The sequence below is a fragment of the Artibeus jamaicensis genome, unplaced genomic scaffold (genome assembly GCF_021234435.1).
Source record: "Artibeus jamaicensis isolate MK-2021 breed Jamaican fruit bat unplaced genomic scaffold, CSHL_Jam_final contig_1132, whole genome shotgun sequence".
Classification (NCBI taxonomy): Eukaryota; Metazoa; Chordata; class Mammalia; order Chiroptera; family Phyllostomidae; genus Artibeus; species Artibeus jamaicensis.
The window spans coordinates 4855546-4862965 of NW_026521221.1; the positions used below are offsets into that span (position 1 = coordinate 4855546).

General features: G+C 41.1%; 1 pseudogene; it reads left to right on the forward strand.

Annotated features, from left to right (window-relative positions):
* Positions 1-759: 759 nt before the first annotated feature.
* LOC128627425 (pre-mRNA-splicing factor SYF1-like) lies at positions 760-3196 on the forward strand (annotated as a pseudogene).
* The last annotated feature ends 4224 nt before the right edge of the window (positions 3197-7420 follow it).

Consider the following 7420-nt stretch of genomic DNA (forward strand, 5'->3'; position numbering starts at 1 on the left):
GCTATGTGCCAAATATATAATCCCTTATTAATCCAATGTGGCAGGTTATAAATACTCCAATTCTGTGGATGAGGGAATGAAGATGCAAGGTGGTTAAAGTCACAAAGCTAAGCAAATAGCAAAGCAAAAATTGAATCCAGGTAGTCTGGCTACAAGGCCTGTGCTTTAACTCTACACTGGGAGCCCCATGACCAATCACTTTAGTGCATAGTAGGACTTGGGACACTCTTCAATACTATGAGAGCAGATTTATAGACTGAAGACAACTTGATATAAATGTGGACTCAAAAACCACGGATTTAGATGAATATTCCAAAAGAAAGATCTCTTTGAAGAATGTATAACCTGGAGAAATTAAGTTTTCACTTGATAATGAAACTTAAAATCTAAAAGCTTAGCACTATAGTTTAAAGTGCTATAAGGTCCATAGGGCCCCTCAGGCACCTCTTTGGTAGAAGCAATTAATAGTCTTCTTTGAGAAAATACACCCTCAGCCTCAGCCTCAGAATTCCTACGCCTAAGAGGAATAATTTTTAAATGCACCATATACTGATAAGGAAACAAGCCACCATGAACAAAATTCACAGAAACACACACACTAAACCTCCAACCATTTCAGGCACTGGAATTAGATATGGATCATAAAAGATATATTTGTTTTGAGAAAATGGAAAGAAATTGGAATATAAAAAAGAGAAAAGACTATAAAAAACCAAAAGTCATAATGTGACTGCAGCCTGTAGTTGGCAAGCTAGGAAAATGATGGTGATGATGCAACTCTCGGGCCAGAGCAGCCAGACCTCATCTTGGAAGAAGAGAACTTCACAGATGAGGAAGAAGTTGTGGGGAACCAGTTCTCTGTCAAATGCTGGCTCCACTACATGCGGTTCAAACCAGGGAGCCGGCAGCTCAGACTCAAATAGCTGTATGAGCAGGTGCTGAAGCTGCTGTTCAGTAGCTGCAGACTCTAGCATCACTCCCCAAAGGTGCACCAGACACAGGTGTAGCAACGTTGTTTGACTGATTCTCCCTGCGAAGTGGTCAACTACTGCCATGAGGGGGCCTTTGTGTTCACGTACAAATTACCACACCTGTGGCTAGATTACTGCCACTTCCCAATGGACCAGGGCCGCATCTCACACACATATACACACACTTAGCCGCACTTTCTACTGTGTGTTCCAGATACCACCCATCACACAGCACTTTTGTACTTGGCCCCTGTACCTGCGCTTTCTGCGCTCACACCTGAGCTGTGCAAGGCTGCTTGTGCTTCCTCAAGCTGAGCCCTGAATACACAGAAAGCCTCACAGAGTATCTCATAATGAGTGACCAGCTGGACCAGACTGCACAGTGCCTGGCACTGTAGTGAAAAACGAGCGCTCAGTGGCCAAGGCCCACAAATCCAACTACCGGTGGCATGAACTCTGCAACCTCATCTCCCAGAACCTGGAAAAGGTGCCATCTCTCAACAACAGTAGGGCAGCTTTGCTGCTTGCTGACCATCTACTATATCTGAGAAGGCTGGAGAGTGGGGCGGGGAGGTGCAGAGGAGTCCATCGGCTGTGATGACACTGTGGAAGTTCACCCAGGTGTTCAATAGCCATGCCCAGTTAGAGGAGAACATGATCACTGATTAGATGGAGACCTCCTCAGAGCCAGAGGAGGAGAACAATGTGGACCTGGCCCACTTGGAGCAGCTCATCAGCCAGCAGCCCCTCCTCCTCAACAGCATCTTGCTGTTCCAAACCCACACCACTTGCTCAGTGGTACAAGTTCTTGGCCTTCCATCAATCTTCACATGTCTGTGAAGACATTGGACCCCTTCAAGACTACGGAAGAAACCTCGGACACTATAGGTCATGTTTGCCAAGTTTTATGAGGACAACAGGCTGTTAGATGATGCCCACATCACCTTGAAGAAGGCCACCAAGGGGAGGGTGGATAGACTAGCAAGCATGTTATACAAGTAGGATGAGCTGGAGCTCTACCACGAGAATTATGACGAGGGCTGTGGCTGCTGCAGAAGGCAACAACACTGCCCGCCAACCTTGCCAAGTACTTCAGTGGCTCAGAGTCCATGTGGAATCATGTGTACAAGTCATTGAAGGTGTGGTTCTTGCTCGCCAACCTGGAGGAAAGTCTTAGCACCTTTCAGTCCACCAGCGCTGTGTGTGACCGCATCCTGCACCTGTCGATCCACACCCACAGATCGCCATCAACTACGCCACGTTCCTGGATGAGCACAAGTACTTCAAGACTTTTAAGGCATACAAATGCACCATCTTGCTACTCAAGAGGCCCAATGTGTCCATCTGCACACCTACCTCACCAAATTCATCGCTCGCTAGAGGGCAGCAAGCTGGAACGCGCATGTCTGTAAGCGCGCAAGGGATCTCTTTGAGCAGGCCCTGATGGCAAATACCCAAAGACCCCGCACCCACTGCATGTACTGTTGGAGGAGGAGTGGGATGTGGCCCAGCAGGAATTCCATTGCATTGTACCTGGTGGTCACTCCGGTGGTGGAGTCCACCCAGCAGTAGGACCTGCGCAATAATTACACTGAGTGGGAGACCGATATCCATGGAGTCTCCTAGACCTCTAGCATCTACCAGATTGCCCTAGAGGTATTGTCAGACAAGCACACCCGGAGGATGTGCTTGTGATTTGTGGACATGGAGTGTAAACTGGGGAAGATTAACTGCGCCCAAGCCATCTACAGCTTCTGTTTTCAGATCTACAACCTTGAACGACTAGGGCCTTCTAGCAGATGTGGAAGTTTCAAGGTCCAGCATGGCTACAAGGACACCATTGAAAAAGATGCTGCAGATCTGCCAAAGCATTAAGGCCATGTACAATATGCAGGTCAACTTCATGGCCTTGTAGATGCTCAAGGTGTGGGCAGCACCATGGGCACCATGGCTGACCTTGCCCAGGGGCAGAGAAGCATGAATGACAGGAGGCCTCTGGAGCAGCAGGCTGAGCAGCTTCGGGCAGAGGCCAAGTGCTGCCAGACCCTGCGGGCCCAAAGATCTTGCTCTTGAGGAGGGACACATCCTGGGAGGAGCTGGCTGAGCTCACACAGCAGGATAACCTGGAGGAGATGAAACTGAGCCAGAATAAGGATGAGGATGAGATGAATTTCGAGCCCAGTGAGGTGCAGCTGAATGAAGCAGCAGGGTGTGCGGGCCTGTGAACCAAAGGATCACAGTTCGATTCCCAGTCAGGGCACATGCCTGGGTTGCGGGCCAGTTCCCTGCAGGGGACACACAAGAGGCAACCATGCATTGATATTTCTCTCCTTTGCTCCTTCCCTTCCCCTCTAAAGATAAATAAATAAAAATTAAAAATAAATAAATAAATAAATATACTAATGTAAGTTATTAATAGGAGAAACTGCATTCAGAATTAATGGGAATTCTCTAGTATATTTTTTATTTTTATGCAAATCTAAGAAAACAAAATTGGGTTTTTTACTTTTAAAAGTCTCACTAGATAAATCAAAGAGTGGTTTGGACATAGGTGAAGATAGATTTATTTCTGGAAGATATATCCAAAGAGTACTCGGAATTCAGTTCAGAAATACCAAGAGAGGTTAAGAAACTCAGAAGCTATAACAAAGAGCTCTAACATAACTAATTAAAGTTCCAAAAGGAGAATACAAGGAAATGGAAGGGTGATAAAAGTGAAAGACAGGAAGTATGAGTAATTTTCAGAATTAATTAAAGATACAATTTCTTAGAGTCCAATAAATATCAAATAGAAAAAAATGTTCATACATAAGACAAAGTATAGGCAAAGAAAAAATCTTTAAAGCAGTGAAAGGGGTAAAAAAACTCATTAATTACCTACAAAGTAACATGAGTTAGACTAAAAACTAACTTCTCAGTCAGAATATAGTGTAATAACATCTTCAAAATTTTGAGAGGAAATCACTTCAAACTTAGAATTTTATACCTGGAAAAACTATTCTTGAGAATAAAAATTAAATAAAAACATTTAGAAAAACAAAAACTGAAGAAGTTTACCATCCAAAGATCCTACTAAATGAACATCTAAAGAATGTATTGTAATAGGAAATAAATGATCACAAATGGTCTCAAATCCAAGAATTGTAGCTAAAAACATGACCAACATATGATAAATCTAAACTAGTATTGAAAGCATAAAAAAGTAATATCTATTTCATGAAGTATAAAAAATAGAGTTAGACACTAGACACAGTTACATGTAAGATAAGAGAAGCATAATTTGAGTTCACATATATGAAGATTCTCATACCATTTGGGAGTTGAGTAAAATACCACTCACCTTAGACTTTGTTAAATGTACATCTTTAAATTCCAAGAGTAATGACTAAAATATTAGATAATAGAGCATATATATATGTATATATATATATATAACTATAAAACATAGAAATAAAATACAATTAAACATAGAACAAAAATCCCAACCAATTTCAAGAAAGTCAAGAGAAAAAATAAATTGTATATGCAAATAGAGAAGACAAACAAAAATGGCACCAGTACATTTTTTAAGTCAATAATTATGTAAATATTGGACAAGCAGGTTTCTCAACTTCCTGCACTGAATGGCCCTGCTATTGTGTTCATCTCCTTCTTCAGTGTTAGTCAGTTGTCTCTGATCAAATTTGGTACTTGAGCCTGCACAGCCACCTTTCCATAAGATATATTGTATGATAGAGATGGTGGCAAACTCACTGTCCATTATTGTCTCTTTAAACTCCCATTAATAGGCATGACTAGGAGAAAGTCCTGATATGAACAGTAAAAATGAAACATATGTCAAAACTTAACTATGTCATCCATATATCAGCATTTTCACCAGTCTATGACTACAGAATAAAAATATGCTGTTCATATCCAAATGATAATTATACAGATCCCGCTGGCCTATTTTAGGAAAAGAACCTTCTTAGAGGATCCCCTAGTTATTTCTAAGAGTTCTCAGAGTACTGCCTCACATATCCTCTGAAGAAAGCTCTGATTTCCTTCCACTCCAGTCTTCTTAACATTACACTTTGCCCCTGCTCTGGATGACCCTGTGTGCACACCACTTTAGTGCTCACTAAAGTACCTTGGGAAGTAAGCATCCCTCTCCCTAATTCTCCACATTTATATCTGAAACCAGTTTGTGACTTTCAAAAATATTTCAGTGAAAGCTTAAGGAATGGTGTAACTATTACACAATGTGGCTATTAGAACATGTAGTTATATGCAAAGAAGAAATACAAATAGCCAATAGATATGTGAGAAATGCTCAATGTCATAAATCATCAGGGAAATAGAAATTAAAACTACCATAAGTTACTTCCTCATACCTGTTAGGATGACTATTATCAAAAAATAAAAAACAACCCCTGAGTGGCTCAGTTGGTTGGAGCTTTGTCCCCTACACCAAAAGACTGTGGGTTTAATTCCTGATTGGAGCAGATATCTGGGTTGCCGTTTTCCCCAGTTGGGACATGTCCAAGAGGCAACCCATCCACGTTTCTCACATCAATGTTTCTTTCTCTCTCTCTCTCTCCCTTCCTTCCTCTCTGAAAAGTCAATTAGAAAAAACATATCCTCAGGTGAGGATTTTTTTTAAAAAGTAAGTGTTGGCAAGGATGTGAAGAAATTAGAACCTTTTTACAATATTGGTGGGAAAGCAAAATGGTATCACCTACTATTAAAAACAGTATAGAGTTTCCTCAAAAACTAACAATAAAAATAGAACTGCCATATGATCCAGCAATCCTACTTCTGGGTGTTTATACCAAGAATTGAAATCAAAATCTCAAAAAGACATTAGCACTCCCATGTTTATATGGCACTATTCACAGTAGTCAAGAAGTGAAACCAACCTAAATGTCCACTGATAAATGAATGGAATAGAAAATATGGTATAGACATACAATGGAATGTTATTTAGCCTTAAAATAGGAAGGAAATCCTGCAATCTGTGACAACATGGGTGAAACTTGAAGACACTATTCTAGGTGAAATGAGCCAATTACAGAGGATAGGTACAAACAATTCCACTTATATAAGGTACGTGAGATAGACTCAGAAAAATAAAGAGTAAAGTGGTGGTTGTCAGGGGCTGGGAAGAGGGGAAAAGGGAGAATTGACCATCAAAGGTATAAAATTTCAGACATGTAAGATGAGTGAGTTCTGGAGATCTGTTGCACAACATTGTGCCTACCGGCAGCAATACTCTATTATACACTTAAAAATCTGTTGACAGAGTAAGTCTCATGTTAAGTGTTCTTACCATAATAAAACTAAAAATTTAAAAAATAGCCCAGCCATAAAACCCAAAAAGCTAAACTCAACCTAAAACCTCAGGGCTCCATTGCTTGGTCAAGCCCAGCAGCCTCCAATAAAAATCTTCAGGCCTCTCCACCCCACAAACCCAGGTCTAACTAAATCCCAACTTTCCTAATCTATGATTCACTTTCTTATCCCTGAATGATTGATAGTAGAGTCACGGACTCCCTTGAGAAAGATTCTACTCCTTACCTACTGCGTGTGTCTCAACCTCAGAGACCAGAGAAATTAACCAATGATAATATTCTAAAATCTTCTAATGTCTAAATGATTCTCTCAAAAAAAATGCCATGTGTGAAATAGCAATAATTCAACGCATGTGTCGCTCTGCCAAGTCGACTTCAGATCCTTTTCAGGCACCTCCTCACATATTAGTGGAGAGAGGGGCATGTGCGTTTATGTGATAGAAGCCCAGCTCCCCAGTTTGATATGAAGAAGTGTTCAGACAAGAACACTATTTTATTTGGGTAGGTAATGTGATCTGCTGTAACAAGTAAGATAAAAAATTTTCAAGGAACATAGATATAAAGGACCCATGGACAAGGACAAGAGTGGAGGGGGGAGAGGATTAAATGTAGGGGGCAGGTGGGCAGGGGAGAGCAATGGGCGGGAGGAGGCAACTGTAATGGAACAACAATAAAAATGATTTTTAAAGATAAAAATTTCAATGAAATAGTTTATCTTCTTTTTATTTAGTGTTTAAAGATAATGTTCCAGGTCTGCAGGAGTGTTCCATTGAGAGGCAGTTCAGGTACCCAGACTCCTTTCATCCTGGCCTGCCAGCCTTAAGACTCTTTGTCAACTGCATCCACCAAGGACGCTGAGAAAGGGACCATGGAAGCCTAGCCACTTCTTGACAGCCTTGCCCTGCAAGTGCCACACATCACTTCCACTTACATATTTTTAACAAGAACCAATACCAATCACACTGTGACACTAATTATAAAGAAGGCTAGGGAATATAGTCTAGCTGTGTGCTCAGGAAAACAAAAAGGAAACCATTCATAAACAGCAGAGTTGTTCACAAGCACAATGAAATACTCGAAGAAAAATTCATTTTTGTCCATCAGGCAACCTCCATTCAG